The sequence below is a fragment of the Cupressus sempervirens genome, chromosome 4 (genome assembly GCF_028749045.1).
Source record: "Cupressus sempervirens isolate cs-2001-9-10 chromosome 4, ASM2874904v1, whole genome shotgun sequence".
Lineage (NCBI taxonomy): Eukaryota > Viridiplantae > Streptophyta > Pinopsida > Cupressales > Cupressaceae > Cupressus > Cupressus sempervirens.
In genome coordinates, this window is record NC_143121.1 from 827,616,148 (window position 1) to 827,624,395 (window position 8,248).

An 8,248-nucleotide genomic window follows, 5' to 3' on the forward strand; every position below is an offset into this window, starting at 1 on the left:
AGGGTCCTAGGACCCTTAGGGACATATGTCATCATGTAATGGGTCGAAGGGGGTCATAGGTCAACCTATGACCCGCTTTGACCCATATGAAGCATTCTAATATGTCACTAGGGGTCCTAGGATCCCTAGGAACATATGTCATCATGTAATGGGACAAAGGTGGTCATAGGTCAACCTATGATCTCATTTGACCCATATGAATCATTCTAATATGTCTCTAGGGGTCCTATGACCCCTAGGGACATATGTAGTCATGTAATGGGTCGAAGGGGGTCATAGGTATTTGACCCATAAGAACAATTCTAATATCTCCTTAGGGGTCCTAAGATGCCTAGGGACATATATCATCATTTAATGGGTCAAAGGGAGTCATAGGTCACCCTATGACCCACTTTGACCCATAAGAATACTTCTAATATATACCTAGCAGTCCTAGGACCCTTAGGGACATATGTCATCATGTAATGGGTCAAAGGGGGTTCATAGGTGAACCTATGATCCCCTTTGTCCCGCAAGAATGATTCTAATATGTACCTAGGGGTCCTAGGACCCCTAGGAACATATCTCATCATTTAATGGGTCAATGGGGGTGATAGGTCAACCTATGACCCCCTTTGACCCACAAGAATGATTCTAATATGTCCCTAGGGGTGCTAGGACCCCTAGGGACATATGTCATCATGTAATGGGTCAAAGGGGGTTATAGGTCAACCTATCACTCATTTTGACCCACAAGAACAATTCTAATATGTCACTAGGGGTCCTAGGAACCCTAGGGACATTTTTCATCATGTAATTGGTCGAAAGGTGTAATAGGTCAACCTATGACCCCCTTTGACCCATATGAAGCATTTTAATATGTCCCTAGGGGTCCTAGGACCCCTAGAGACATATGTCATCATGTCATGGGTCGAAGAGGGTCATAGGTCAACCTATGACCCCCTTTGACCCATAAGAATGATTCTAATATGTCCCTAGGGGTCTTAGGACCCCTAGGGACATATGTAATCATCTAATGGGTCAAAGGGGGTCATAGGTCACCCTATGACCCCCTTTAACCTATAAGAACGATTCTAATATATCTCTAGGGGTCCTAAGACCCCTAGGGACATATGTCATCATTTAATGGGTCGAAGGCGGTCATAGGTACACCTATTACCCACTTTGACGCACAAGAATCTTTCTAAAATGTCCCTAGCGGTCCTCGGAGCCTTAGAGAAATATTTTGTCATGTAATGTGTTGAATGGGGTCATAGGTCAACTTTGACCCATAAGAACGATTCTAATATGTGCCTAGGGACATATGCCATCATGTAATTGGTTGAAAGGGGTCATAGGTTGACCTATGACCCCCTTTGACCCATAAGAATGATTCTAATATGTGCATCATGTAATGGGTTGAAGGGGTCATAGAGACATATGTCATCATGTAATGGGTCGAAGGGGGTCATAGGTCAGACCCCCTTTGACCCACAAGAACGATTCTAATATGTCCATAGGAGACATAGAACCCCTAGGGACATATGTCATCATCTAATGGGTTGAAGGGCATCGTAGGTCACCCTATGATCGCTTTTTACCCATAAGAATGATTCTAATATGTCCTTAGGGGTACTAGGACCCCTAGGGACATATGTCATCATTTAATGGGTCGAATGAGGTCATAGGTGAACCTATGGCCCCTTTTGACCAAGAAGAAAAATTCTAATATGTCCCTAGGGGTCCTAGGACCCCTAGGGACATATGTCATCATGTAATGGGTCGAAGACCCATAAGAATGATTCTAATATGTCCGTAGGGGTCCTAGGACCCCTAGGGATATATGTCATCATGTAATGGGTCGAAGGTGCTCATAGGTCAACCTATGACTCCCTTTGACCCACAAGAATGATTCTAATATGTCCCTAGAGGTCCTAGAACTCCTAGGGTCATATGTCATTATTTAATAGGTCGAAGGGAGTCATAGGTCAACCTATGACCCCCTTTGACCCACAAGAATGATTCTAATATTTCCCTAGGGGTCTTAGAACCCCTAGGGACATATGTTGTCATATAATGGGTTGAAGGGGGTCATAGGTCAACCTATGACCCCCTTTGACCCATATGAAACATTTTAATATGTCCCTAGGGGTCGTAGGACCCTTAAGGACATATGCCATCATGTAATGGGTCCCCCTTTGACCCATATGAAGCATTCTAATATGTCGATAGGGGTACTAGGACATATGTAGTCATCTAATGGGTTGAAGGTGGTCATAGGTCAACCTATGACCCCCTTTGACCCATTAGAATGATTCTAATATGCTCCTAGGGGTCTTAGGATGCCTAGAGACATATATCATCATTTAATGTGTCGAAGGGAGTCATAGGTCACCCTACGATCCCCTTTGACCCATAAGAATGATTCTAATATGTCTCTAGTGGTCCTAGGACCCCTGAGGACATATGTCATCATGTAATACATTGAAGGGGGTCATATGTCAACCTATGACCCCCTTTGACCCACAAGAACAATTCTAATATGTACTTAGGGGTCCTATGACCCCTAGGGACATATGTCATCATTTAATGGGTCAAAGGGGGTCATAGGTGAACCTATGACCTCCTTTGATCCACAAAAAGAATTCTAATATGTCCCTAGGGGTCCTAGGACCCCTAGGGACATATGCCATCATGTAATGAGTTGAAGGGGGTCATAGGTCGACCTATGAGCCACTTTGACCCACAAGAATGATTCTAATATGTCCCTAGGGTTCCTAGGACTCCTAGGGACATATTTCATCATGTAATGGGTCGAAGGGTGTTATAGGTCAACTTATGACCCCTTTTGATCCGCAAGAACAATTCTAATATGTGCCTAGGGGTCCTAGAACCCTTAAGGACATATGTCATCATGTAATGGGTCAAAGCTCAACTTATGACCCCCTTTGACCCATTACATGATGACATATGTCCCTAGGGGTAGGTCAACCTATGACCCCCTTTGACCCATATGAAGCATTCTAATATGTCCCTAGGGGTTCTAGGACCCCTAGGGACATATGTCATCATGTAATGGGTCGAAGGGGGTCATAGGTGAACCTATGATCCCCTTTGACCTATAAGAATGATTCTAATATATCCCTAGTTGTCCTAGGACCCCTAGGGACATAAGAGCATCCATCATTTGTGGCCACCCCATACTGAGGAGTCTCCAAGGTGCTCTAAGTGCATTTCGAGGTTGATATTTTTAGGGTCATAACTCAGAGCTAGTGAGGATTATCAATGAACTATTGAATGCTAGTTGATAGTGATGCTGAGGCCTAAAATAACCTATCTCATTTTTGAGAGATCACATTTCATTTGGATTTGGCACAGTGATCTCACTCGATGCCAAAACTTGCACTGTTCCTTAGTTCATAGGTGCACTACAATGTAACTTTGAAACTGCTGATCTTGGCATCAAATCATCAGCCCCACTAGCTTTGGATGGGTGCGTGAACCCTAGTAACACCCTTGTTTTGGCCACAGAGACCATCCATCATCTGCGGCCACCCCGTATCGAGGAGTCCCCAAGGTTCTCTAAGTGCATTTTGAGGTTTATCTTTCAAGGGTCATAACTCAGACCTCATGAGGGCTATTGATGAAATGTCAAATGGTACAAGATGATTATGTTGAGGCCTAAAATAACCTATCTCATTTTTGAGAGATCACATTCCGTTTGGATTCAACATAGTGATCTCGCTCGTTGCCAAAACTCACAATGTGCCTCAGTTCATAGCTGCACCATAGCGTAACTTTGACACAACTAATCTTGGCATCAAATCATCAATACCATTAGCTTTGAATGGGCGGGTGAACCCTAGTAACACCCTTGTTCCAGCCACAGAGACCATCCATCATTTGCGGCCACCCCGTACTGAGGAGTCTCTAAGGTGCTCTAAGTGCATTTCAAGGTCGATCTTTCGAGGGTCATAACTTGGAGCTCATGAGGGCTATCAATGAACTATCAAATGCTATAAGACGGTGATGTTGAGGGCTAAAATAACCTATCTCATTTTTGAGAGATCACATTCTATTTGGATTCGGGACAACGATCTCACTCGATGCCAAAACTCACGTGCCTCAGTTCATAGGTGCACCACAACATAACTTTTAAACCACTAATCTTGGCATCAAATCATCAACACCATTAGCCTTGAATGGGTGGGTGAACCCTAGTGACATCCTTGTTTTGGCCACGGAGACCAACCATCATTTGCGACCACCCCGTACTGAGGAGTCTCTAAGGTGCTTTAAGTGCATTTTGAGGTCAATCTTTCGAGGGTCATAACTCAGAGCTCATGAGGGCTATTGATGAACTATCAAATGCAACAGGACAGTGATGCTGAGGCCTAAAATAAGCTATCTCATTTTTGAGAGATCGCATTCCATTTGGATTCAGCACAGTGATCTTGCTCGATGCCAAAACTTGCAGTGTGCCTCAGTTCATAGGTGCACCACAATGTAATTTTGAAACCACTAATCTTGGCATCAAATTGTCAGTGCCATTAGCTCTAGATGGGTGGGTGAACCCTATTGAAACCCTTGTTTTGGCCACAGAGACCATCCATCGTCTGCGGCCACCTTGTACCGAGGAGTCCCCAAGGCTCTCTAAGTGTGTTTTAAGGTCAATCTTCCGAGGGTCATAACTCAGACCTCATGAGGGCTATCAATGAACTGTTGAATGCTACAATATAGTGATGTTAAGTCCTAAAATAACCTATCGCATTTTTAAGAGATCACATTTCGTTTGGATTTAGCACAATGATCTCGCTCAATGCAAAAACTTGCAGTGTGCCTCAGTTCATAGGTGCACCACAACGTAACTTTGAAACCGCTGATCTTGGCATCGAATCATCGGTGCCATTAGCTCTAAATGGGTAGGTGAACCCTAGTGACACCCTTGTTTTGGCCACGGAGACCATCCATCATTTGCAGCCACCTTGTACTGAGGAGTCTCCAAGGTGCTCTAAGTGCATTTCGAGGTTGATCTTTCGAGGGTCATAACTCAGAGCTCGTGAGGGATATTCATGAACTGTCAAATGCTACAGGATGATGATGCTAAGGCCTAAAATAACCTATCTTATTTTTGAGAGATCACATTCTGTTTGGATTCAACACAGTGATCTCGCTCGATGCCAAAACTTGCAATGTGTCTCAGTTCATAGGTGTACCACAACATAACTTTGAAACCACTGATCTTGGCATCAAATTATTAGGGCCATTAGCTCCAGATGTGTGGGTGAACCTTAGTGATACCCTTGTTTCAGCCACAGAGACTATCCATCATTTGCGGCCACCCCGTACCGAGGAGTCTCCAAGGTGCTCTAAGTGCATTTTGAGCTCGATCTTTCGATGGTCATAACTTGGACCTCATGAGGGCTATCGATGAACTATCAAATGCTATAGGACAATGATGCTGAGACCTAAAATAATCTATCTCATTTTTGAGAAATCACATTCCATTTAGATTCGGCACAATGATCTTGCTTGATGCCAAAACTTGCAGTGTGCCTCAGTTCATAGGTGCACCACAACGTAATTTTGAAACCACTGATCTTGGCATCAAATTGTCAATACCATTAGCTCTGGGAGGGCAGGTGAACCTTAGTGACACCCTTGTTCTGGCCATGGAGACCATCCATCATCTATGGCCACCCTGTACCGAGGAGTCTCCAAGGTGCTCTAAGTGCATTTTGAGGTCGATATTTCGAGAGTCATAACTCATAAATCATGAGGGCTATCAATGAACCATTGAATGCTATAGGATGGTGATGATGAGGCCTAAAATAAGTCGGAGCTCATGAGGGCTATCGATGAACTATCCAATCAAGTCTCTTACATTGAGATATTTTGAAGTTATGTTGAAATTGACAAGTTGTAGTATGAGGATAGTAACAAAGTGAAGTGCTAGTTATCAAAGATTATGAATCTATGAATGACTTGGTGGTTGGGAATAGAATCCATGGTTGAAAAGTGGAGTCCTTAATTGTGTTGAGATTATATTTGAAGCCAAGAGTTAGTTTCAAGGTTGAAGGTAGAGTTTAAAATTAGATTTGGGGTTATTTGAACCTTGTGTAGGAGATTAACAAGTGTGTTTATGTCATGATAGCACTTCAAATTATACATTGCATCCAAATTTGATAATAAAGGTTGCTAAAATTTTATTCAAAAATTATTTCATTTGAATCGAATATAACAAACATAATCAAAATTAATGATATTCCATAAACATGAACAATACACATGATCCACGATAAATTGAACAATACTAGATACTAAATTAATATGTATATCATTGTGTACATAAATGAAAAAAAAATATCAAAATACATGTATCCATAGACAAAATTTTACACAAATATATATCAAAGATCATGTATCCATAGAAAAAGTACTCAAATATATATCAACATACATAGATCCATATACAAAATGTGGCTGATCATGCCATCAGAATGTGTATAATATCAATGTTTCTATATACAATGTGGCATATGCTATCTCAAAATGTCTCATGATGCATCCTAAAAAAACTATACTATCCTAGGGTGTTGGTGGATGATCAAAATGCAGCTTGTTCGCTGCATTAGGTGGATCAGATGCCTCCTACATAAACAAAAAAGGAAAACCCAAAGTTAGACTACTAAATTTATATGATTCTACGTATCTAACATTGAATTACTCAAATTCATAATGATCTTTTTATTAATGGAGATTTATACTATCAAAATTTCATAATAAATACCTCTCTCATCAACCTCTTGCGTTGGTCAGGAGTCCTCTCATATGCCCTCGGCAATGTTGGTACCTCTCTGATTGTGGGCTATATATGTTCAAATACATTTGTCAGATGAATCTACAATTTAAACTATAACATTATAATTCATAGCATGCTAAATTTATAAAATATTTAATCATGAATTCAAACTAAAACTTACTATTGTAGGCTCCTCCTCATGAGTGAGTGGCTGCATCATCAAATCTACATAACTCTCCTATCGGACCTCATGTGCACTATGAGTCTCCTATGAGATATAAAATAGTAGTTGTTAATATCAGGGAAATCAATTTTGAATTTATTTATGAAGATAAGGATAATAAAAAATAAATGATACTTATACATACAATGGGGCTCTCAGTGCGAATGGAAATCCCTGATGGTCTACAACGCAAAATTTGTATAGGGTCATCACCAGTAGCCACACCCTATATACAATAAAGAATGTAATTAAATGATATTACCAAAAACATTTTACAAGAATGCATCGTTATTTAATCAAATATAAAGTTCCTAATTACCTTTCCTTTGTCAATGCGTGCTGGCTCACCCCCCACACTTTGTCCCCCCTGAGACAGGTGCTACTTGCAAGATAAAGAAAGATTAGCAACCATATATGCTACAATATCAAATAGAAAAAAAATGTGAACAAAACATAATGTACCATAGATGTCTCAAGGCCAAATGAAATGGCTGAGAGCATGGCATCATCAATCTGTCTTAGCTCCTCCTCGATCATGAACTAAACATGAGTGAAGATCACATACATATAAAAGTCAATATGGCTTAAAAATTAAAATTACTATATTATAAAAATTAACTTTAAATCGCATATGTCATAACAAAAAAATGTATACACGTACTGAAACCAAAGGAGTCCATGCCTCTACATTCCCCTCCTCTCTCGCATCAAGGTTTGTAGCCTTTGCACGTGTGTCTGGTGTATCCTCATCTAATACAAAATGATACTCAGGAAGATCACCCATGGGACCTAGGCAAATATTCTTGCATGTAATGCAAGTGTGAGGCACACAATAGTATGAGGTACACAACAGTGTGATGAGCTAGCCGATGATGAACTGGCACTAGCATCATCAACACAAGGAGGCAAGACTGACCTAGCCTGATGTATCATTAGGCTACTCAGGCTATGAATGGCTCTGATGGTCTGAGAGCTAGCCTCTATCATAATATTTGGATGCTACACTTGAGGAGGAGGAGAGATATCAGTGGGGGGGACAAAAGTGCCAGGTTTCTTCTGCTGGGAAGAGGGTCTATCCTGAGGAGCTCCTAGTCCTAAGCTCATGTTGGGCTTCATGCTCCAATAGTTCACTTTAAGTTTCAACACAAATTCTGCGTATAATTTTTTAAGGAAATAAAATGGTATGTCTAAATTGCCATGTAGAGGGATATCAAAGACCATCCACCAACGATCCCAAAATTTTT